A 23,719-nucleotide genomic window follows, 5' to 3' on the forward strand; every position below is an offset into this window, starting at 1 on the left:
TACAGCACAGAAGCAAACCCCCTGGGCTTTAAACTTTTGACAAAGGCTGTACCTCATGCGTTGGTGCTTTAGAAAAGGAAAGGAGGCAAGGAACTTAGTGAATAAAAGTAATAACTTAAGTTATCCGGCAAGAAGAAAGGAAACACCCGTGCTTGTTAAGTGCCTGGACCGCAGAAGAGGCAGTAAAAAAAAAAAACTAACTGACCTAAGTGCCTGCCGGGCGTGCGCTGGGCCATGGTGCCCATATACCACAGAGACATCAGGAGACCAGTTCCACTATATTGCGTTGAAAATGCAGTACATTGGAATGAGTAGATTTGTGGCGGTAACTTGGGACAAAAACTCTACAAGGAAGGACAAAGCCTACGAAGGACACCACATCACACAATCACTGCCGCGCGCCAAGAAACACGCTATATAACACACAAGTTAAAGCGATTATGGTTTATGGTTTATCTATATGTACACATGCTGACAGAAATGAATGGAACCTGCTATTGCCAACCAGCTCTATTTTTATGCTGCCTATTCATCATCATCATCAGCTTGACTACGCCCACTGCAGGGCAAAGGCCTCTCCCATGTCTCTCCAATTAACCCTGTCCTTCGCCAGTCGCGGCCACCGTATTCCCGCAAATTTCTTAATCCTATCTGCCCACCTAACTTTCTGCCATCACCTGCTACGCTTGCCTTCTCATGGAATCCGCTCCGTTATCCTTAAGGACCAGCGGTTATCTTGCTTTCGCATTAAATGCCCTGCGCATGCCCATTTCCTCCTCTTGATTTCAACTAGGATGTCATTAATCCGGGTTTGTTCCCTCACCCACTCCGCCCGCTTCCGATCTCTTAACGTTACACCTGTCATTTTTCTTTCCATAGCTCGCTGCGTTGTCCATAACTTAAGCTGAACCCTCTTTGTTAGCTTCCACGTTTCTGCCCCATAGGTGAGTACCGGTAAGATGCAGCTGTTGTAGAATTTCCTCTTGAGGGATATTGGCAAACTCTAATGTAATCGTGTGCACGCTGTTAGAGATCGCTGACACAATTTCTCATGAGCACACGTTTCCTCACTTCTGCTAGAGAATGCACGATTGCACTTACAGGATAGTATAGCGTGCTCCATTTACCTGCGTCCGCTCCTGCGGATATGATGTAATTATTACGATGGTTTTATCATCAGTAAGCTAGCCTATCCCTGCAGAGTTTGCAAGCCGGGTTCGGGTGAGTTACTGTAACAATCCTCCACTACTGTGCACTCCACTGCTGCTGGCCAGGTCATAGCAGGAATGCCAGTGGTGGTGGAGCGGACGACCGTCACGTACGGTGCACAGTCGATAGGTGCGTATCCATATAGCGTGATGCCGACAGCCGGGCCTCTTTGTTATTCCACCACGCGCAAACACGTGTGCATGTATCAATACGGCTGCGCACGCGTCCCAATCCGTGGCTGCATGTCCGCGTGCCAGTCTGTCCTGGAGGCATGCCCTGTGCTACGCCAGAGGCTGCCGTACCGCGCAGCTCGCGGTCTCCGTCCTTTGTGCGGAGCGTTTGTTTTTTCTTTCTCTCCGAGAGTGTGCGTGTGTGTAGGCACGAGGTAGAGGGGAGGAAGAAGAATAGATTACACGAGTGGAAGCCGACTGGGCATCTCGTTCACCTTGCCGCCGAGGAACGCGCCCGCGTTCGGCCTTCGCGCTCTCTCTCCGACCGATCACCCCTTCCCACTCTCCACAACCCATCGAACTGCCTCCGCGCTGCCACCTGCTTGGGTAGTGCACGCGTTTATCCCTTGTCTACGAGAGAGGAAGCTTTCTGATCGCGATTGTCCGTGAAACGGGATGGTTGTACGTATTGCTGGTGGAGATGCCGTTGTCAGCGACGTTTCGTTGCGGCGGACGTCGTTTTACTTGAGAAACCTACCCCGCCCCATTTCTTTCTCCACTTCTGCGTCGTAGTACGTCGTATCAGAAAAAAAAAATTGGCAGGAGTTTAACGTAGTTAAACCGAGTACACGTGCGAAAGCAGGGGACACTTAGGCTTCGCCTTAAGGGTTTTAGTGGGTTAATGCCCATATATGCAGAATTGGCCCTTCTCTACTTAAGATTCATAGATGGCGGCGAGTCCTCATACACCACTACCAGCGCAGTGGCTCAGCGGTTAAGCGATGCGCCACTGCACTTCTGGCAGATGGTTGCTCTATCACAGCCACCGATGGGGCTTGTGAGACCCATGTTGCTCTTCCCGAGTAACCTCTCGCGACCAATCGTTAATTTAACTATCTCCCATTGGCTACAGCCGCCGAAAAGCTTCTCCGAACTTGCCCGAGCTTACCCGACCTTACCCGAAAACTTGGGTAAGTTCGGAGCACAAGACAAGGCAAGATTCTTGCTCATAGAAAAGTGCTCTCGCACTGAAACTCTTCTGAAGGACAATCTCTGCGGTTGTTGACATGAGCAATTACAGACGTGGGATGGGAGGTATACATGCTCCCAGACTGTGGCCATGTTTGATCCCGTGATTCAAGGAAGAAATGGAGAGGGCGAACTCCCAAGAACAAAGAAATTAGGTGCCTTACAGACATCGTTATCATTTCTTCATCCCAAGGAAGGCCAATGAGTCTAAAAGCTTTATTTATTATTGCTAAGCATCTCATTCCAACAGAGGATGATGCAATCGGTACACACGTTGGCTACACATTATACTGATGGAAACAATGAATGAAGCTCAGTTGGCGTTAGCTGCTATCGCCACATTGCGTCGTCCGGTTTTAGCCCCTCATCAAACGTTTCCACGTTTTTGATGCATTTGTTAGGCTTTATATTCAGACATATTCAATTGCCGACTTAGTTTTACTAATGAACACTGAAGCCTTCGTTATTTCGACCGCCCACACTCTGAGCAGGAGTACGCCTCTCAAGGGAATGAAAAGGGAGTAAGCGGTCCTCTAGCGCCAGAGGACACCTTTTCACTGCTTTCTCTTTAAAGGGGACTTCGCTCCTGCCTCTGACATCATATGAGTGGAAAAGGAATCAGGTTGTTTTTTTTTCTTGCGTATAAACGTTCGTGTTAGGCGTCAGCGGCTGGTTTTACAATCGCGCTGAGGCGTTGCCGATCGAATCTTTTCACCGCCGCATAATTTCGTCCACTAAAACTTTGAACTTGTGCCGTTAGTTCACTCAAGATAATTTCTTCTTACGCCCGGCAGCAGCATTAAATGCTTCTCAAGCCGAACAAGAGCTTAGGAAAGAGTATCCGGCTTGCTGCAATCGTAACGAAATCACATGTGCTTGCTGAGACTGAAAGCTTCGGTTCCTTCATGAACCTGTATTGTATCTGCCACAAGTATACTATTATACCCGAAATGCTTGTTTGTTTGTTTGCTTGTTTACTGGGGTTTGACGTCCCAAAGCAACTCAGGCTATGAGGGACGCCGCAGTGAAGGGCTCCGGAAATTTCGACCACCCGGGGCTCTTTAACGTGCACTGACATCGCACAGCACACGGGCCTCTAGCATTTCGCCTCCATCGAAATTCAGCCGCCGTGGGCCGGGATAGAACCCGCGTCTTTCGGGCTAGCAGCCGAGCTCAGCCACCGCGGCGGGGCTATACCCGAAATGCCCATTGCCGGAAAGATGCCTTCGTACCAAAGTAACTATCTTTTCCCGAAGACATCACAATGCACCGAAATATTGACCCCTCAAAACCTTGTGATTAACAACAACAAAAAAAAAAAAAAAATCCAGGCCTCTCTCCCACCGCCATGGATAAAGAGGTTACATTAGACACAAGATTAGTTGCCCCTCATTTTCTTTCCCTGAAGAGTTCCCACGACAAGGTCCTTCATCATTCGAGCATATATTTCCAAGCCCACGCGCTGTTTCGGGGGGAATACGAATTAAACACAAAGAAGCCGATCTAAGCGAAGACAGGGACGTAGCCGGATTCATTCACACTTGTTTCCGGCTTTGTCATCGCTCTATACCTTGAGTTTAAGTCATTTCTCCAAAATAGTCCGTGCCCTCCGATTCACTTACAGTCAACCGTCCAAGGTGCATATGTAGGTAATGGGCCCAATATTGGAAATTGATGGTTTCACTGTGGTCATTTGTAGGACCAGAATTTGCCAATACGTTTCCAGTATTACACGTGCTGCTGGGGTAGTCTTTGTCGTTGTGCAACTATCACCGTACGTGTCGTATCCTATTCCTGTTGGCTGCGCTGAGTGGTCTGGTGGTTGTGCGGCCGGGAAGTGGCCAGCCTGGATCATGAATTCATGACAAAACATGACCAACATTATCCATTCTCGAGGGCGTTTGCTTTCGGCTAACTAGGGAAGCCTTTGAACAACGCGTCAACGCTGATTTTCGACGATGACATCTGGCACCCACAATGACGGGGTTTTACCCAGAAGAAAAATTCCCACCCAGCAATCTTCGTAACAGCAAAAGAGCAACACTCCGCTCTGCGTGTTCACCTCTCGTCTTTAAAGATAACTGCCCCCTCCCAAGGTCCTTTCGCACACCAGTGTTGAACGTGTGTAACGGCGTCTCCATCGCGAACAAAATCTTCCAGCTACGGAGCCGAGGTGTGTATGAAGTCTGGAGCGCGCTCTTCTTAAAGTGTCTATACGCACAGCCCGCTGCTGACGCGGCGAGAAAAGACAAGCAGGAACGTTGTACGGTCATCGCGCTCTCTTTCTAGCTGGTTTCAAAAAGTTCAATACCAAAACATCGTTCAGTATAAGAGAGCGCGTTTCGATCTTATCCCAACGTACCGTTAACCGCTGCCAACCGATTTGCAGCGTCAATGTGCACTGCGTACAGTTGTACTGTCAGTTTGACTGACAGCGGGCGGAAGCGTGGCTGGCAGCCGCTAAGCGATCGTGTGACTGCGATTCGGAACACGGAAGGAGAAGCTCTGACATGCCGATCGACACGGGAGAACAGCTGGAAAGCAACGCGACGTTCAATAGAAACGCTGCTTGTACTCGGTTGACGGATGACAGCCGATGATGTTTCGACGCGGAGCCGCTGCTGCTGCGAGCATTTCAGGTCGGCGTACGTATCGTGAGCATTACGTTCATCGCGCGTTCTCTTCAAAGGCACGCTTCTGTTGCATTCCCAATCAAAAAAGGGCAATTGGAATTTCTAAAAAACGCAGCTGGTACCAACTGTAATCAAATGCTTCCATTTTATTCCTAGTCGTGGTGGTGTGTGGATTTACAGCCTATCGAAGTGACACATGGCACAAGCGGCGTGCCATTTAATGAAGGGCAACGGATTAATTTTGACCATCTGCGATTACCTGACGTGCGCTGAAATCGCATAGCACGCGGGCGTGTTTGCTTTCCGTCTTCACCTAAATGCGGCGACCGAGGCCGGGATTCGAACCGACGACCATGGGATCGGCAGCCAAACGCCAAAGCCACTGTGTCCGGTGGTTTCTGATGGGTTCTAGCTGTTTTTCTTTTTATGGAAGCACCAGTTTGTCTTTTTCTAGTTGGTTGACAACGTTCGTTGACCTTTCGCGGTCAAAAGGATTCGAAACTTCTTCGCGCGCGCGGGAACGTGGCTATCGCGAGCGCAATAGGTAATCGCGCTGATCGCGTTATAAGAAATACACTCAGCGGGCATCCACTTCCCGGACGACAACCTTAATCCCTCGCTCTGTAGCGAGCGGGTAAGAGGATTGACCTGATCTTCTTTCAAGTTATTGAGTGCCGAGATAAAAAGAGGGTAAAGAGACAACGTAGAAGCGATTCCCAGTTCGACGCGACACCTTCCATCACTTTCCCTTTAAGCATCGCGATAAAACAGCAACGCAAAGAAAAGCGTAAGAAGACGGACGACTCTGAAAGCTCCCCGTCAAAGCTCGTGTCTCCTCGTGGCGCGCGTAACGAGGAAGTTTTAACAGCGTTCGCTTCTTCGCGGTCTGTCTCTGTCTCTCTTTATCCCGCCTCTTGTCGAAGAGGTGGCCGAGGTCTGGTCGGATTTACTTAGAGGTATCGCGGAAGCGCGGTGCGCCACCCGCCGCCTTGTGGCAAGTTCGAGTACCGCAACGCGGAGCCGCTTATATGTGGCCCACCTGCTGCTTGCCTGCTTCGCGCTTGTCCCGTCGCGATGTTCGACGTACCACTTACATCGCTGCGTGCAACGCCCATTTTATCCTATATATGGACGGGAGAGGGCAACAGACCGGGTGACACGAAAGACGTGTTCCATGTCTTAAGCTGCTGGAACACCCCCCCTCCCCTTTCTTATTTTGTCTCTAGACCTACTGTTTTCTTTCTTGATGTCTTTTCCCAGGGAACCTCGTAGTAGTTGCTTTTCTTTATCACCTATTTGTTCGTTGAGTCTTTCTTGTTGCTATATTTTTGGTTGTCTGTTCTGTCTCAGATGACTGCAGGTAGCCGAAGACGAAACGGGTACAACCTCTGATTTTACCGCACGTACGCGAAGCAGGAGTTGTCGAAGCGATCGCTTTCTAACTGTCTCGGTGGAGGAGGATGAAGAGGAAAAGGAGGAAGAGGGGAGAAGGAAAACGAAACGTTCGATGCCGTCGCACGCCGCTTTCTCAGCACCTTTGTCACGCAAATTCGCCGATGCGTGCGACAGGCACCGACGCTTGCGTCGTGTGTTTGAGCGTGTGTCTCCCTCTAGCGGCAAAGAAAACAAGCAGAACAGTAAAGAGCCGCAGAAGAGAGAGAAGAGCCTCGATCCGTCGCCTTCGACAAACAGATTTCACGGCTCCGCGCCGTCGGTTGACCCGATTTTCTCACGAGCACATACGCACGCATACTACGCGCGTGGAGAGAGAGAGCGGCGGGCGGAGCGTCTATCGAGGTTCTCGATCAGCTCTCCGGTGCGTTCCTCTCTCTTTTGTTTCGGCTGTTTGTGTTTTTCCCGCGCTCGCTTCGGAGACGAGGGCACGCGTTCGCGCGACACGGGCAACGTCGGGTCGTTCGGTGTCTTTCTCTTGCATGCGAAAGACAAGTTCCACCCGTATTTTTCCTTTCTTTTCTTTTTCCCCCGCGTCACGTTCTTATTTTCTGAAAGGACGGACTCCCGCCGGGAGCCGGTCTCCTAACTCGCTCGCGTCGCTTCCAGAGCCAACGTGACACCCTTTGTTTCGGTTAATGGAACTCCGTGCAAAGGCTACCTGGAGCCGCTTTTCAAACGCGTATGCTAAACCGTTCTTCTCGTTATCTTTCGACGGCGACCCGGTGGTGGTGTTTGTCTCAAAGTGTTTCAGCTTCGCATATATCGCCGGAAGATGACTCGCAGCGATTACGCTTCCTCGTCGCAAGTCGCCTTTTCTCCCTGGCTCGCTCACCCTGCCTTTTATTTTCGAAGTACAGAGCCGGTCCGACTCTCGAGTGTACTACGTGCGTCGAGCGCTTCCGCAGTTAGCGCTGACTGTGTACATATGCGTAAGCTGCGGAACTGTAGATTTCAGTGGGCGAACGAGGCAAGGACGCCTTCTTTGTGTTATCTGTTTATCTAGCATCTCATCTTTTCTGCCTCTTCTGTCGGTTGTCTCCCTTAAGGAAGTAGATGTGTGCCAGGAGATTAGTTGGCACATACGGTCTCTTTGTTTTCAACTCCGGTTCCCTTAACAACGTGAACGATGATCCAGCTTCGACCGACTCTTTCGTGTACGTATAGTTTAGCAATAAAATAACAATAAAAACAAGTTTAAGGTTCAATGAAAGGAAAGCCTGAAACCATTGGGTAGCAGCAGTAATCATAACGCCGCCGCGGTGGCTCAGTGGTTAGAGCACTCGGCTGCTGACCTGAAAGACGCGGGTTCGATCCCGGCCGCGGCGGTCGAATGTCGACGGAGGCGAAATTCTAGAGGCACGTGTACTGTGCGATGTCAGTGCACGTTAAAGAACCCCAGGTGGTCTAAATTTCCGGAGCCCTTCACTACAGCGCCCCTCATAGCCGCAGTCGTACACAACACAAACACAGCTAACGGGCTCACTTTCAAAGCTATACAGCGCAACACACGCGGAGGAGATTGCCATTGCTCTGGCTCTCACTAATCCCAAGTCGAAACTCATCACCACCGACTCACGAGGGACCTGTCGGAACTATGAGCTGGGATGGGCTCCCCCGCTTGCCTGGCGCATACTGGAATATAGCTGCCGATGCGAAGATTCAACTCCACGCAACCTAATTTGGGCCCCCCGGTCACCAGGGGCTCCAGGGAAACGTACAGGCCGATCAGGCCGCCCGCGCACTCTCTCCCCGGGCTATCTCCCTGTCCTTGGAAGGGTACTCCCAATCAGACAATCTGGCCATTACATTCAAACACATCACCGATTACTACAAGGAGGAGCACCGGCGCTGCCCGGCCCCTTGTAAGGGTCTGGATCGCGCTGACGAGCGCCTTCTCATCAAATTTCTCACTCACACTGTACTGTGCCCGGCGGTACTTAAACATTTCAACGCATCCTTTGATGGCACGTGCCAGTTCTGTGGGGAGGTGGCTGACACCTTCCACATGGTTTGGGCGTGCCAATAAAACCCATCTATCCCCCCCCCCCCCCCCCCTCCGAACCGCAACCTCACTAGAGAGGACTGGGAGGCGGCCCTGCTCGGCTGTCCAGGCCTAAAGACCCAAAAGGCCTTGGTCCAACGGACGCGTGCGGCGTTGCTTCTCAATGGGGCTCCAGAATAGGGGTTCCACCTAGTATTGTGAGGGGAAAGGGCCAGTAGGGCCCTACCCCAATCACCTCTTTGCAACAATTTAATGGATGATAAATGTTTTTCACCACCACCACCACCAGCCGTAAACCATAAAATAAAAGAAAATGCAAACTGGCTTAACTGTGGGGTTTAACGTCCCGAAGCCACACATGGGTTATGGGATACGCTATAGTTGAAGGCATGGAATTGATTTATAGCACCTAGGGTTCTTTAACGTGCTCTAACATCCCGCAGCACACGGGCTTTCTTGCATTTCGTCGCCGTCTACATATTTCCGCCGTAGCCTGGATCGAGCACGCGACCTTCGGACCAGAAGCCGAACGCTGCAGCCATTGATTCACGACAACGGGTAGTATACTGCAACCTATCACATACTGCTCTGGATGCATGCTTTAAACGACACCCGCCACGCTAGCGCAGTCATCATCATCATCAGCCTGACTACGCCCACTGCAGGGCAAAGGCCTCACCCATGCCTCTCCTATTAACCAATTGTCCCATTGTTAATTAACCAATTAAACAAATGTCTCTCGAATTAACCAGTGCAGTGTGGTCCTTCAAAAGTCAATACGTTCAGTGCCCGTTATCGAGGTCATATTCAGGGCGTCGCATCGTCTCGAAAACGCGCAAGTACGCTTTGACGAAGGATGTCTTTTCGGCACCGAGTACTTGGGCGTATTCGAGCGGGTCTAGACCGTAGTGCCCACCGGCAGTAGGCAAAGAAACCCCCCAGAATCGTGGTCTCAATACCTTTCCTTCGCGCACCCTCCCTTCTTGCATGGGCGAAAGAATGGAGAAGGACGGAGGGCCTTCGGCTGGACTGTCCCCCTCCTCCGCCCACTGTGGGCCAAGCGTCCCATTCATGCGGCGGCAATTTCACCCGCCACCGACTTCGTCCCAGTCGGCCGCTTGTCTAGGTTTGCAATCACGCGCCAATAACCGCACGACGGCGTCAGCTTTCGCCGCATTGTCGGGGCGGTGGCCTCGCGGTCAAATGCCTCACTGGCATATTACCCGCTCGGTTTCACTTCGCCTTCCAGTCTGCTCATTTTTGTTTTAGTGTGTCCTGACTACTTTTTATTTTGGTTCAGCTCTGTTACCCCCATGTAGTAAACAAAGAAAAAAAAAACAATTTCGAAGAAGAAGGTTCGGTGTATGGTTTGGTTTATGGGGTTTAACGTCCCAAAGTGACTCAGGCTATGAGGGACGCCGTAGTGAAGGGCTCCGGAAATTTCGACCTCCTGGGGTCCTTTAACGTGAGGGGGGGGGGGGGGGGTGAAGTTTAAAAATTACACCAGAAGCAGACCGGCGCAGCAATGGGAGCACATTAAGACCTCCACGGTTGTGTTCGCTTTACTTTACCTAGTTTTCCGTCTTTTTTTTTTTGTTTTTAGCGAGCAAAAACTTTGACTTGCATCTCTGTTGAAGTCGCGTCTGTATCTTCATTGCAAGTCTGAGGGTAAGCTTATCAGAAGCACTTCGCTGGCTTAACGGTGACTGACACGGTCTTGGTGGCGAGAAAGACGTATAAAACTGTAGAAGATTCACAGCCTACGCTCAACGTATCTAAGCCGTCATATATACGATACATACATCAGCCACTGCGTGATATATGATGCATGCATGCCTTGCTTTAAATGACTTATGACCATCGTCATGGTACTGCGCATGCGCTCCAAGGTACATTGCCACGCTGTCGGGAATATACAGTCTTTGTCAAAAGTAACCAGGCTGCACGGTTTACTTCTCAGTCGTATAGTAAAGCTATTATGCCAGCCCTCGAGCTCTAAATCTCTGTATGCTAAGTAGAAGCCCTGCCCTCACCTTCAAAGAAGTTTTTGATCTTTACGGAAGACGTGAGGGGTCTATTATTCAAATGAGAAGTAAACCATGCAGCCTGGTTACTTTTGAGAAAGACTGTACATACCTGGAGAGAAGCTAAACGCTCACTACAATTATACGTTTCTCTTTGATAAAGCTGATGAGGTCGTTCATCACAAATATACAAAATTTCACAGTAAAGACACCATTCTGCAAGACAGCAATGCCAGCTGTCACGAAATTACCCAACTCCGACAGTTATTAGCCAATGGCACTGGAAGTATAAAGATGCAGTCCTAACTTCGACTCGATGGAGTTCTATCTCCTTTTTTTGCTGTAGGACGGAACTTTTACGCAGATGACTAAGTAAGCCAGGCGTGCTTTTTCATTTATTTTTCGCAGTAGCATGGACACTATGCATCGAAAAACATAGCACGCATTTTCAAGCTATTTCAGCATCGTACGCGATATTTAACGTCCCGAAGCTCCGCCTATAGGCTGTGAGAAAAGGTGCAGTGGAGAACTCCGGTGTAATTTCGACCACTTGGAGTTTTGTCTAACGTACAGGGACATCGTGCAGCACGCAGGCCTGTTCTCATTTCGCCTCCAAGGTACAGCCTCCATGACCGGGATTCCAACTCGAACCTCGGGCTCATCAGGCTAAAAACACTGGAGCCAACGCGGCGGGTCATTCCCAAATGAAGTCTCGCAGCAGTCTACAAAATCAAGTTAGTTCGGACCTCTCGCCGCGGCAGCGGGGCGGTCACGTGACATCGAGCGGCCTCACTCGAACCAACAACAAGGCCGCCACTGGACACAGTGCCAGTCATGGCGGACCACCAGCGGCGCGACGGGAGATGCCGACGCGTAGCGGAACGCGGGGCTGTATAGGTACACACACACATACACAACAAGGCCCAAGGCGCGCTTGACCAGCTAACGGCGTATGTCTCAAGCGTCGGCAGGAGGAGTGGAGAGGGTGATGCCTTCCCCCTCTCCACTCTTCTTTTGTTTCCGGCACGGCTGTTCCGGGGGGGGGGGGGGGGGAGCCGACCGAGGCTCCTGACCCAATTTTCGCCCTCCCCCACGGCTGTCCCCCGTGGATATCCTTTAACTCTCTCTCCCACCTCTCCTCACTCTCGCCTTTTTTCTCGAAGAACGAGAGCTACGCCCTTTGTTCCGGCGGGAGTCGTCGCGCGACCCCATACGCTCGTGCGCACACACTGTGAGCGCCGCACGCGAACTGATCCTCGGGCCGTTTCTTTCGTTATTTCTCTCTCTCTCTCGCTTTCCTGCTTTCTCTTCTTCTCACCGGGGACAGTCGGCCGTCTCGGGATTGTTAGACGTTGCGTGCCCTTGCTGGAGATGATAAAGCTGGTTTGCGTCCGGCGCGCGCGAGCGAAGTCATGGTAGCACCTCGTTATAACGAAACGGCTTATAACGAAATATTGAATATAACGAAGAAGTGAATATTCTCCTTGGAAGCTCGGTCAACACGGGCTATAACGAAGTTACGGGTATAACGAAGTAATCGCCGGAACCCTTAAACTTCATTATACGTGGCAATTTATTTTTCTCCAGCTCCTCTGTGTGTAAATACTTACTTCAGTGAGCAAATAAACAAATTTGAAATTATACCTTCGAGACGCTTTCTTCCGCCGCTATTATCAGTGGCTTTGTGGAAAGTAAATGGCGCGGTAACTATCTTGCTGGGCGCCTCAACCGCGACGTATAGAATTGGTTATCAGGAAATTAAAGACGCGGTAACTTTCTCACTTCTCGGTGGAGACCTCAGCAGCGTCGTGAGGGAAAGGAGGAAGTTAAAGGAAAGAACAACTCAAGTCATATGATAAGGGCCTTCGGGCGCCAAAGACCTCCCGAGGACATCGTGCCATATCCTTTACAGGAAGCCTGGGACCTGCTAAGGACCACCGAGGAGCAGGACAAGCAAATCAAGTTCATCGGGCCGGCCGATCTAGAAGTCTCCACGGCATCTGAGCAACAGCCAGCAATCCCCCCCCCCCCCCCCCCCCCCCATATATATATATACCTTTGCTCTCAATAAAGTTTATTGCACTCCAAGAAATGGAGATAGATGCCGTACGTAGTGGAGGGCTCCGGAATACCTTCGACCACCTGGGGATCTTTAACGTGCAGTGACATCGCACAACACACGGGCGCCTCTTGCATTTCGCCTCCATCGAAACGCGGCCGTAGAGGCCGGGTTAGAACTCTGGTACTCCGGATGATGATGATGATGATGATGATGAACTCTTTATTTTCAATTTCAATTTTTTTCCCATGTACACATGGTGATGGTCGAGGGAAAAAAAGCCAGAAATTGTGGCTTGACATGCCCCTCGGCCCCTACATTACAGGGCAGCAGGTAACATACAAATGTTCTACACAAGTAGCATCGCGAAATGCAAACAATAGTTGTCAAAAATAGTTTGGCGCATTATTAAAAAAAATAACAAGGAATTAAGTGCACACAAAAAATGGTAACAAAAAAGGAAACAAAAAAATAGACGTCATCGATAAACAGGCATGCGGTTACTCAAATCAGGTCAACACTATACGGAAACAAAAGAGATAAAGAAGCAGATGATGATGATGAACTCTTTATTAACTCCCAAAAACAGGGGAACTCTCTCGCCGGTGGTCCGCTGCCTTGATAGTGAGACATTACAGGATGAGAAGGTTATGGAGAAAGGAGAAATGCCGTGACTTGGTGGACGCCTGACATGCGGGAAAAGATGGGGTGAAAACGGGGGATAGAAGAAATAAGTCTAAAAACAGACTTGGTCAAAAATATATATGCCACTGAGATTCCTCCCTAACCGTGCATTTGTCTGGTTAGGCATCGCCGGCGGTCCAGATTTCTCCGCGCCTAGGAGGAGCCTCTTCTTCAACCTCCGCTACCCCGAAACTTACAGCGTTTTCGAAATGTCACATGAGCCCCACGTTAAAGGGACACTGTGCATGAATAGAAATCGGCGTTTATCGATAGGGTGCCGCTTTATAATAACAAAGAGCCCACACTCGCCGAAAACGGAGCTCTTATAAGGTAGAAAAGACCTAAAAATTGGAGGGAACACTTAAGCTTCGCCTTAAGGGTATGACACTATAGCGTAACGGGTTAACTCCTATATATGCAAGAAGGTCATTCTCTACTTTACATTGATAGATCCCTGCGAGTTCATAAACTATTGCCCGTTCAAAAATGCTGTTGCCCAGCATCATTGGTTTAGTTTGGTTAAGGTTGTTTAACGTCCCAAAGCAACTCGGGCTATGAGAGCGCCGTAGTGAAGGGCTCCGGAAATTTCGACCACCGGAGCCCTTCACTACGGCGTCTCTCATAGCCTGAGTTGCTTCATTGGGTATGGGTATTGCTGTTTCGTTACAGCCGTCCCGTTTCGCAAGGACTACGGTGAATTTAGCAGCGTTCGTAGAAATGAAGCAAGGCCTCCACAACAACGTATGTGGGTCTGCGCCACACCCTTTTCCAGTAAAAGAGCTCAAGTGTGCATTCGAGCGTGCGCTTTTTAGAGGGCGCCATAAAGGGGCGAGCTTACGCACAGTGTTAGCCCCGTAGGTGTAACACCTTTCACATTCATTAGCAACTTTCCTGACTTTTCGCACTCCCTCTTGCAGCACGCAGAGAGTCTTTGACTCCTGCTCACTCGCGAGACCAGCGCCCTCTCTCCCACGGGGGCGGCGTCGTCCGTCGAAGGCTAGACGGGCGCCAAGCAAGAGTAACGACCCATTGTGCGCACACCGTCTGCTCGGTTCTCGAGCGCATATGCATGCTCGCCGGGTGGATTATGTTGCGCTTTGGCATCGTCTGTTTGTTTTGGTGTCTTTCCAACTCGCCATTTGTGGCCCCAGCCGACGAAAAACACACGCCCTTGCATCGCAGCAGATTCCCCCGTACAGAAATAAACAGTTAAATAAAAAGAATGCGCAGGCGATCGCACGATATGAATCCACAAGTCTACGTTGGTAGTACTGGTTTTATATTTCGCTTTTACGTCTGCGCTTTTTCGATGATGACCTTCCCATTGCGCCTCTGCATTCGACTTCCCCGTCTCTTTTAAGGCGAAGCCTTTAATGGCTCATATATGTCGTCCGTTAACAAAGCGTGTCACACGCGTTTAACTCGGGAACTAAAAAAGACAGAAAAAACCAATGGTGCTTCAGATAGAGGAGAAAGCAAAGAACCTAGAAGCCAAGGTTGATGACTGTAGATTAATTAGCTAATTAATTATAGGCAAATATGTCGAAATTGCGTCGAAATAGTGCGGACGTTGATATAGCCACGGAAACGATGTGACGTCACATCCAAGGAAAGTCGCCACGGCACAGTGAAAATTGTCACAGAATGGTAGGAAAAACGTCGGATTTGTGTCAAATTAGATGCAGAAATGTGTAATTAAGCGTAATTAACACTTAAGATCCCCGAAAGATGTACAATTTGGGTATCGATATAGCCACGGGAACGGTGTGACGTCACATCTGCCGGAAGTCGTCACGGCATAGTGTCTTCGGTTTTCGCCTCTCAACACTTTAGTTGCCAAAATGTCCACGCATTTTTTTTGGTGTCTTTCCAACTCGCCCCTTCTGGCCTCAGCCGACGAAAAACACACGCCCCTGCATCGCAGAAGAGTCCCCCGTACAGAAATAAAGTTAAATAAAAAGAATGCGCGGGAGATCGTACGATACGATGCCACAAATCTACGTTAGCAATACCGGTTTTATATTTCGCTATTACGTTTGCGCTTTCACGACGATTGCCATCCCATTGCGCCTTTGCGTTCGACTTCGCCGTCGCTTTTTCGTTAATTTGCTGCGCGGGTTTGTACATAGTGGGTGGAGGCTCGTAGGTGGGAGATGTATTATTTTTACCGGTAGGTGCCCGAGGGAGGCTGCTTAATAAGATGTCATTCGCTAGGGGCGCTGGGAGTGCGGAGGTTTCGCACACACAGACGGGCCACAGGTTTTTCGCCGTAAGAGTGTTCCACCTTAGAATTTACACAATTTTTAAAGATAGGTGTCTTGAGTTAGAAGAACAGTTTTTCTAGGCATTGGAATGCTAGCAGTATAGTACATTGAGCAAAACGCATGTCTAGAACAGCCGAACTGTGTGTTCCGCAGCTCCTAATGCCGCTGCCACCAGGAAAGAAAAACATGACGATGAAATCCTACGAGTTTAACTGCCCATGCTTAGATCCAGACCATTTTTAACCAAATGTTATCGCTAGATATCGCGAGTTCAGCCCGAAACACGCCCATAACGTGTTATAGGCAAGCGTTTTGCCCTTTGTACATCTGAATACAGCTAAGACGTGCTAGCTAGTAGGCAGGTTAACTGATACTAAATAGTTAACTTTTTACCTATTACCGTTAGGCTTCTGAATTACTGAGAGGCGTGTAGCTCACCGTAAGTAACATCCATATCAATTTTTAGAATTTCGAAAAGCCGGTTACCCTCGGCGCTGTGGCCCGACAAATTTCGGCTACATCGCTACAGAACGCTACAGAAGCGTGCAGGCAAAGCAAATCCTCCAGTGCATGTAAGTCGCCGAAATAGCAAAATTTTCTAGGCCACAGCGCCAAGCGTAACCGCGTCTTCGAAATTCTAAAAATTGATATGGATGTTAGCTACGGTGGGCTAGATGCCTCTCAATAATCGAGGAGCCTATAACAGTAATAGTTAAAAAGTTAACTGTTCAATATTAGGTGGCCAGCCTGCTAGTTATCCCGCCTTAGTTGTATTCTGATGCACTTCAGCGCTGTCGAAAACAGCGCTCTTCCAACTCAGTCTGGTTTTAAAACGTACGTAAAGTCTTAGGAGAAACACCCTGTATATCGCTAACGCGGAAAAAGAAGGTGGAGGTGTTGCGTGAAAGCGGCGAAACCTTGCGTGTCAGAATGTGTGTGTCATCTTGCGTAGCATTGCAAACGTGTAGCGCAAGCGAGCCGAGTGAAAAAAAAAAAAATCGAATGAGTAGGACCGGTCAAAACAGCGGACACTGCGTGTAGAGGAAAAAACATGAGAACAAATTCTTCAGACTAAAACCCATAATTAGGCTGCCCCTCTTTCTCTGCCGCTCGTAATACAAGAATAAAAAAGAAAGCAAAACAGAATAGTCTGCTAGAAGAAGAAGAAACAGCGGCTCCAATCAAGGCCTGCTACTACCAGAAAACCGTTTTTTTTTTTGTTGTTGGCTGTGCAGGCACAAAGATTGTTGTACAGTATGTTCTCATATGAAAAGTTCACTCAGTTTTTCCTCCTTTTCTTTACTGCTTACCCCTAAGTGATATAAAAGTTTGCTTGTTAAGCTCCGAACGTCGAAGGAGGATGCGAGGAAAGGGGGGGGGGGGGGGGGGGGAGAGGCTGTAGGGTTCGAACTCTGGACCAGGGCGAATTTTTCTCTAACCATACGAAGTTGCTGCGGAAGCTGGGTAGCTTTCCTTTGCACAGCTGCGCTTGGGTGGAGGACGCTAATGAGATATTACTACCCCACTGCAAATATACTTCACCTTGGGAGATTCCCCAAAACACTGGACTAACCGTCTCAGCGCATCCCTGGTACTTATGTTCTCTGTTTTTCATTACTTTCATCTTTCCTACCCGTATATTTCCGTTGTTTTCTCTTTCGGTAACATCTGTGCTTGTGTTTGTGAGCTTGTGTGCATGTGTGCCTGTCTTTCTCTCTTGCCTCCCTACTTTGCACGCTGTTTCCCATGCTCTGACATCATGCATTAACCGACCCATGCCTTACCACTCTTCTCAAATTGGACCTCGTGGCCGGGAACTTGATGTTTGTAAACTTGCCCGCATTAAAAAATGAACGTATATTTCAAACTGGGGCAGATCATACAAACAGAGAGCCATAACGCCCGCAGGCTGTCCACAGGCAGTTGAAAAACGTCTATATAAACTGCAACTGTTCATATAAACTGCAATAAGTGTACAGCCTACAACTGCCAGCTAAAAGCGTCGCGGCCGTAAGCCTGAAATCCGACTGCATGCAATTAGCAGGGACTGTCTTCAATCTTCTGAATAAATCTTACGTTCTCTCTCCCTCTCTAATGTAAACGGCGTCACATCAAATATCGTAACCGATAACCATCGCTTCAGTTTGTGACCAATAATAGCGCTATCCAGTCGATCCTGTACCATAGCCTGCGTCATCGAATTGATGCAGCGGCCACTGCCTTGTCGGAATGGGCTATAATCCATGACGTCACGTCCGCAGTCACGTGATCAATAGAGCCCTGCGCCCTCACATTAAAGGTCTATATACGGTCACATGGTCACGACAGATCTGAGGAGGGAGCAGGGTGGCATGCGAAGATCCTTGCTTTTTTTTTATGCAACTGTACTTCCACAAGCTCGACACGGATGAGAATGGAGGTACGGAGAGCTGGAAACGGAGGAGGAGTGGGGGGGGGGGGGGGGGGGGGGGGGGGGCATATCGTACTCTTTAAACCCGCCCGCGGACTCCGCGGCAGCTCAAAAGGGAACGCAATGGTTTCAAGGTTAGCCACGACGAAGCCGGTGTTCCTCGAGCACACAACACTGAGTCGTTGCTGCTGCTCGCCGCTCCGGGTCGTAAAAAAAAGAGCGGGCAGAACCGCTTTGAGGGCTCGGTCCGTGTAAGTGCGTGTGTGCCGTTGAGCTCCGTGTGCTGTGTGCAAATCGCGGCGCATACATATAAAGAGAGCTTAGAGCGCCGAGATCTCCGCGGGTTCCTCGCAAACAAGGCGTGGCGGTGTCATTTCGGCCCGGCTGCTGTTGCATCCACTTGTGTCAAGCCTAAACCTGCTTTCTTTGTTTTTTTCATTCCGTTCGTTCCCGGCAGTCAGTTTCGCGTAGGAGCGGCATGCTATACGCACCTAATGAGTTTTTCACGCTCCGGTACACTTTGAGTATGCTGGGAGGCCGCTTCGCTTGTCTAGCACGTACGCTGGGTGGCCACTCATATCGCCTTTCATATTCAAGGCTCCAGTTTCATATTCCATGCATAATAAGCAAATAATAAAAGCTGTCTCAGCTCGCCGACGGAAGTAAGATCACAAAGTTTATTTTCCCGCATATGCTGTCCGCGGGTATTGTCCATAGGAGCAGGATAAACGCGTTGATGTCACGTGACTTTATAACGCAGAGTAGCAAGCTTCGACCGCACAGAATACTATGAAAAGAACTATACAAGAAGCCGGCGTCCCAAAGGCATGTTCTCTTTGTTCCGGTGAACACTCAGGACATGCGAGGAGTGTGCAAAACCAGCGCGTGTCTTGAATCGTGTATGTACCCGCACTAGCATGAGCCTGCATATAGCGGAGGATATACCGTTTTAATGCAATTCAGTGAGCGGAGCGTTCAAAGGAACTGGGCCGCTGCTTCAAAATCTCCCTCTCTTCGACGGGTGGCCCCAACAAATCATGTTGGCGGGATGTCACGGCAGACTGTTGCCTGCGGCTTGGAGGACGTCGGCCATGAACTCGGGGACCCCCTGGGAGCTTCTTCGTGGTGCAGATATACCCGTGAGAAAGCGTATATAGAAGACGCTTATGTAAACGTGCTGCCTTTCGCGCGGTCGAGAACTGTTTGCGATCGATATTGGAATCTTAGGATGACAGTGCTCTTGCTTAAATGAAAGAAATGAATAATAAAGATTATGGGGCAACAATGCGAACAGCCAACGCAAGGAATTAAGTGGGAGCTTTAACTTATAGGCTGCCTCGAAATTCCTGCAATTCGGCAGCAAAAACTGACGAGGTGCTGGTGATCTGAAACCCATTCACTACAGTAGCACTGCCTCTCGTACCAGTCGCCTGGTGTTGACATCAGCGCTTGAAGCATGCACGTCGACCACCACTTGCAGGTATTTCAGATGATTGGCTTGCATGGCGGTGCCTGAATAATTATTTTCTTTCTCTCGCACACCCGTATCCAGTAAAATTTAGCTTCCGATCGACTATATGGACTATAACACCTTGACGCATACAGGTGCAAAAAAAAAAAAAATAGAAAAACACGGAAACGACAATAACGCTTAAGTGCGTTTTTAAGCATGCTAAGGTGCGCTCTCCAGTTACCTGCCTGAACTATGCAACGGAACCCCGATTTTCAGGGCGTGCCTCCAGCCCGTGGCGAGCTTCACCTTTTTTCGCTCCTTCAGTGCTTCGGAAATTTTTGCTGGCACCCGTACGTATTGACACGTAGTTATTTTGCCATGCTTTCTTTCATTTTTGCCTCCTTCCTCTTGCATTATACACATTTCCGAGAATTTTACGCCGACCAATTCTACGAGGTGCTCTCGTAGCCGTGAACGCCGTCGGGGTCGTGTGCTGCGACAGAAAACCTCGTATTGTGGCGTGTCGCTTGGCTCAAGCTTGGCGAAAGGCACACTTAAACTCTCCTTTACAACAAGGCCTTGAGAGCATTCTCGTGATTTAACGGCGAAACTTTCAATCAGCGCGAACTGTAAAGCGTTCGCGCGAAACCTCGCGGCTTAAATTCGGGACGCAGCAGCCGACAAAGCGTGTGCATGTTTGTGTGCGATAGTCGACGAGAAACAATCGCCTGTTAAGGCGCGGGTGTCGACCTGCGACACACACCCTATTCCAATTCGCCGCCTCTCGGCGTCTGTGTGCACGGGGTCGGAAAGGGGGACGCTGGCTTGCGAAGTCTGTGTGTGTACGCCTAGTACGCCCCCTATAGTCCTTTCCACGTCAACTGTTGCCCACTGAAAAGCCGCTGACTCATTCTAATTACAGGGTCTCGCGGGTGTAGTGGTATCTCTCGCCCACCTATCCTGGCTACGCCGTCGGAGCAGCTAGCCGTGGCGAAGGCGTGATCGCTGCTTGTCTGCGACGTAGCAGCCGGGTCTCGCGCTGGGCGAGACAGGAGCAGTGCGTACAGCACTTCACCGGGTCAGTGGCAATCGGAACCGGAACGTTCCAAGTCCACTGCGGCGATCGCCTGTTGCAATAGGCGGATACTGTTTGGACTTGCAGGCAACGAACGGCGGGGGTTTGGTTTGGTTTGGTTTAGTTTGGTTTATGGTGTTTAACGTCCCAAAGCGACTCAGGCTATGAGGGATGCCGTAGTGAAGGGCTCCGGAAATTTCGACCACCTGGGGTTATTTAACGTGCACTGACATCGCACAGTGCACGGGCCTCTAGAAATTCGCCTCCATTTGGTTTTGTTTGGTTTATGGTGTTTAACGTCCCAAAGCGACTCAGGCTATGAGGGATGCCGTAGTGTAGGGATCCGGAAATTTCGACCACCTGGGGTTCTTTAACGTGCACTGACATCGCGCAATACACGGGCCTCTGGAATTTCGCCTCCATCGAAATTCGACCGCCGCGGCCGGGATCGAACCCGCGTCTTTCGGGTCAGTATGGCCGAACACCATAACTACTGAGCCACCACGCCGACTAAACGGCGGGGGTTTACTGTACAAATTAATGACTTTAACCGCGCATCTGTTTGCAGTCTCAGCTAAGGACCCAAGTCATGCGCCTAGAGTTTTTGAGATGGAAGTGGCTAAACATAAGTTAGCTCACGTAATATTATTCAACTATAAGTACGTTGCGACCAATACGTTAATGAAATCCGATTTAAATTTTCCTGACCCAGCCGCCCACGGAAAATAAAAAAACTTTCGTCTTTCTCTTTTTCGTACAACTCGCGAACAGACGCTAGTACAAGAATTCATCCCGTCACGCATTGCTTAGTTTTGGTCTTTCGACTTTTTAGACGTTCTTAGATGATTTTGTGCGCAAAAAAAAAAACATCGCAGTAAATGTATGCGAACTAACATGAGAAGCCACTTTACCGGCTTTCAACAGAAAGCAGGGCAGAATAGCGTAGGTTTCCACTATGTATTGAAATATGACAGCGATGGCTGGCGAGTCGTAACAGTGATATTTGAATCCATGATAAACTGCCCTGTCAGTTGCTTTCCGCTGCCTAACATTGCCCAGACTTTTGTTCTTTGTTTATTATTCATATTGAACAGGGCTAACACAGGGATAACAGGGCTATCTCTGAGTATGAAGCTATCCAAAATCTTCTTTCTTTTCCTATCACTGATCCCGAGAAGTTCTCCAAGCACATACACACTCTAAACATGAGTACGCCCATATGGGTGTAGAAAGTAAGCTGTCTCCTCTAACGCCCTTTTTAATAAAAAGGGTATTGTGCTAGATTAGTGTTTACTTCCATATATTCCTTTATGTTTAGAGTGCAGCGTTTCTCTTCCGCGTAAAAGACACAACATTGACATTTAACCGTGTCAGTCTCCCAGGACTTCCTGTGTAGTTTTACTATTCTTTTTCACAGAAGTTTTCTCTCGTCACGATGACGTTGACTAAGTAGTCAACGAGCGTGGTTAATTAATGGCTGTGTCGTGACTACACGCAGTTCCTGTGGTGCGTCGGAAATTCCTGTCGTCTCGACAGTTTCTTCCGTCAAGACAGCCTGGATGTCGGACCACAGGAGTTATTTTCACGGCTGTTAGTTTTGCAATAGGCTACGTGCACAAACACGAAGGTGGAGTATATACACTCTTAACAGAAAGGCCTACAAAGGGAACAAGCTGTCCTCGCCCTTATAAAAATGGTCTATACACAGTCTATAGATTTCTTATTGACTCTATTGACTTCCTATAGATATTGCTTTTTGTCTATTCACAGTCGATAGACTGTCTATAGACAAAAGTCTACTAAAAGTGTATGGCCATAAATCTATAGATAGATTGCCAATAGACTGTCTATAGCATCTGTATGCCTATAGGCTTTTCTCTAGGATTTTTCTATAGACAGTCTATAGAGTTCAAACTTCATAGGGAGAAGTCTATGGACACTCTATAGACTGTCTAAAACTTTTTTTTTGTAAGAGGGGAGTGCGCTAGAGGACATATTACTCCCATTTTATTCCCATATAGGCGGATTCTTGTTTAGAGTTTAGGGTCATTGAACTTTGGAAGGCATGACACAGCCGTTATATTGGGTAAAAATTACTGTAGTTTTAACTAGAACCTTAAATGGTTTGGTTTATGGGGTTTAACGTCCCAAAGCGACTAAGGCTATGAGAGACGCCGTAGTGCAGGGCTCCGGAAATTTCGACCAGGGGTTCTTTAACGTGCACTGACATTGCATAGTACACGGGCCTCTAGAATTTCTCCTCCAAAGAAATTCAACCGCCGCGGCCGGGATCGAACCCGTGTCTTTCGGGTCCGCAGCCGAGCACCATAACCACTGAGCCACCGCGGCGGCAACTAGAACCTTAAATGTCACCGTGATAGAGCTAGTGGCAGAAACATTAAAATTCCAGGCTTTTTGCTTAAGTTCTTTTTCTCCAGCCCGGTAGGTATGGAAAGCACGAAAAAGCAACTCAGACCAGTTTATCACACCCGGCAGGTACAGCACGAATTAAATAAACTTGGTGCATCACGTACGATACACCAAGTTCCGGTGTATCGCGTGTACGACGCAGACGGCTCAAGTAATACTGAATCCTCGCAGTAACCCTCCCGACAAACCAGTATATAGTTTCAACGGGCGTACTGATACGGCTGAATCTGCAGGTGATGGAATAATTTTAAAATTTCCGTGGATTTGTTTTGCGTTCCTGAAAATGTGCGTGCAGTTTTATTGATTTTTAGGCTTTCAGAAGTCAGCCTGGACTGCCGATTGTAGTTCTACAGTAATGCTTATTGCCGTGATCAAATCTGTCTTCTTTTCTTTATTTCTGCTATGTGGTAACGACGAAAAACTGGGTGTTCAGTAATGTACCCGACATTTTACAGATTGCATAGCTGAGTCGATACAGGGCGCTCGTAGGCTGCGCGCGACCCTCGGCGGGAAGTCGCATGCTCAGCCAGCCGATCACGCGTGAAATGCAACGCCACGCTAGGCGCGTTGCGTAAGGATCGTTACCGGCAGTGACGCTAGCGAGGTCGCTAATCGAAACGGGACCGCCGACCTGATCAGCCCTTACGTCGAGAAGCAGCTCCCGTACACCCGGGCCGCTGCGCTAGATAGCCAGCGTTGTCTATGGGACGGTGAACTCGATGTATAACCCGGCACGCCCGTCGTATGCCTTACCTAGAACAGCGTGCTCGATTCATACTCTTCGTGTTTTCAAATTAACTATTAATTTTCTAATTAACTAAT

The 23,719-nt window shown here is 49.1% G+C and overlaps 1 protein-coding gene and 1 non-coding gene across 2 annotated transcripts in view; one reads left to right on the forward strand and one right to left on the reverse strand.

Annotated features, from left to right (window-relative positions):
• Nucleotides 1-23,719, reverse strand: part of LOC149336221 (uncharacterized) — a 112,662-nt gene that overhangs the window by 47,004 nt on the left and 41,939 nt on the right. The gene's annotated exons all lie outside the window — the stretch shown is intronic.
• TRNAS-GCU (transfer RNA serine (anticodon GCU)) lies at nucleotides 7,750-7,821 on the forward strand. The gene has a single exon. It is a non-coding gene; the product is annotated as a tRNA-Ser (tRNA).

Source organism: Amblyomma mixtum, chromosome 7, assembly GCF_055824585.1.
Source record: "Amblyomma mixtum isolate Tamu chromosome 7, ASM5582458v1, whole genome shotgun sequence".
Taxonomy (NCBI): Eukaryota; Metazoa; Arthropoda; class Arachnida; order Ixodida; family Ixodidae; genus Amblyomma; species Amblyomma mixtum.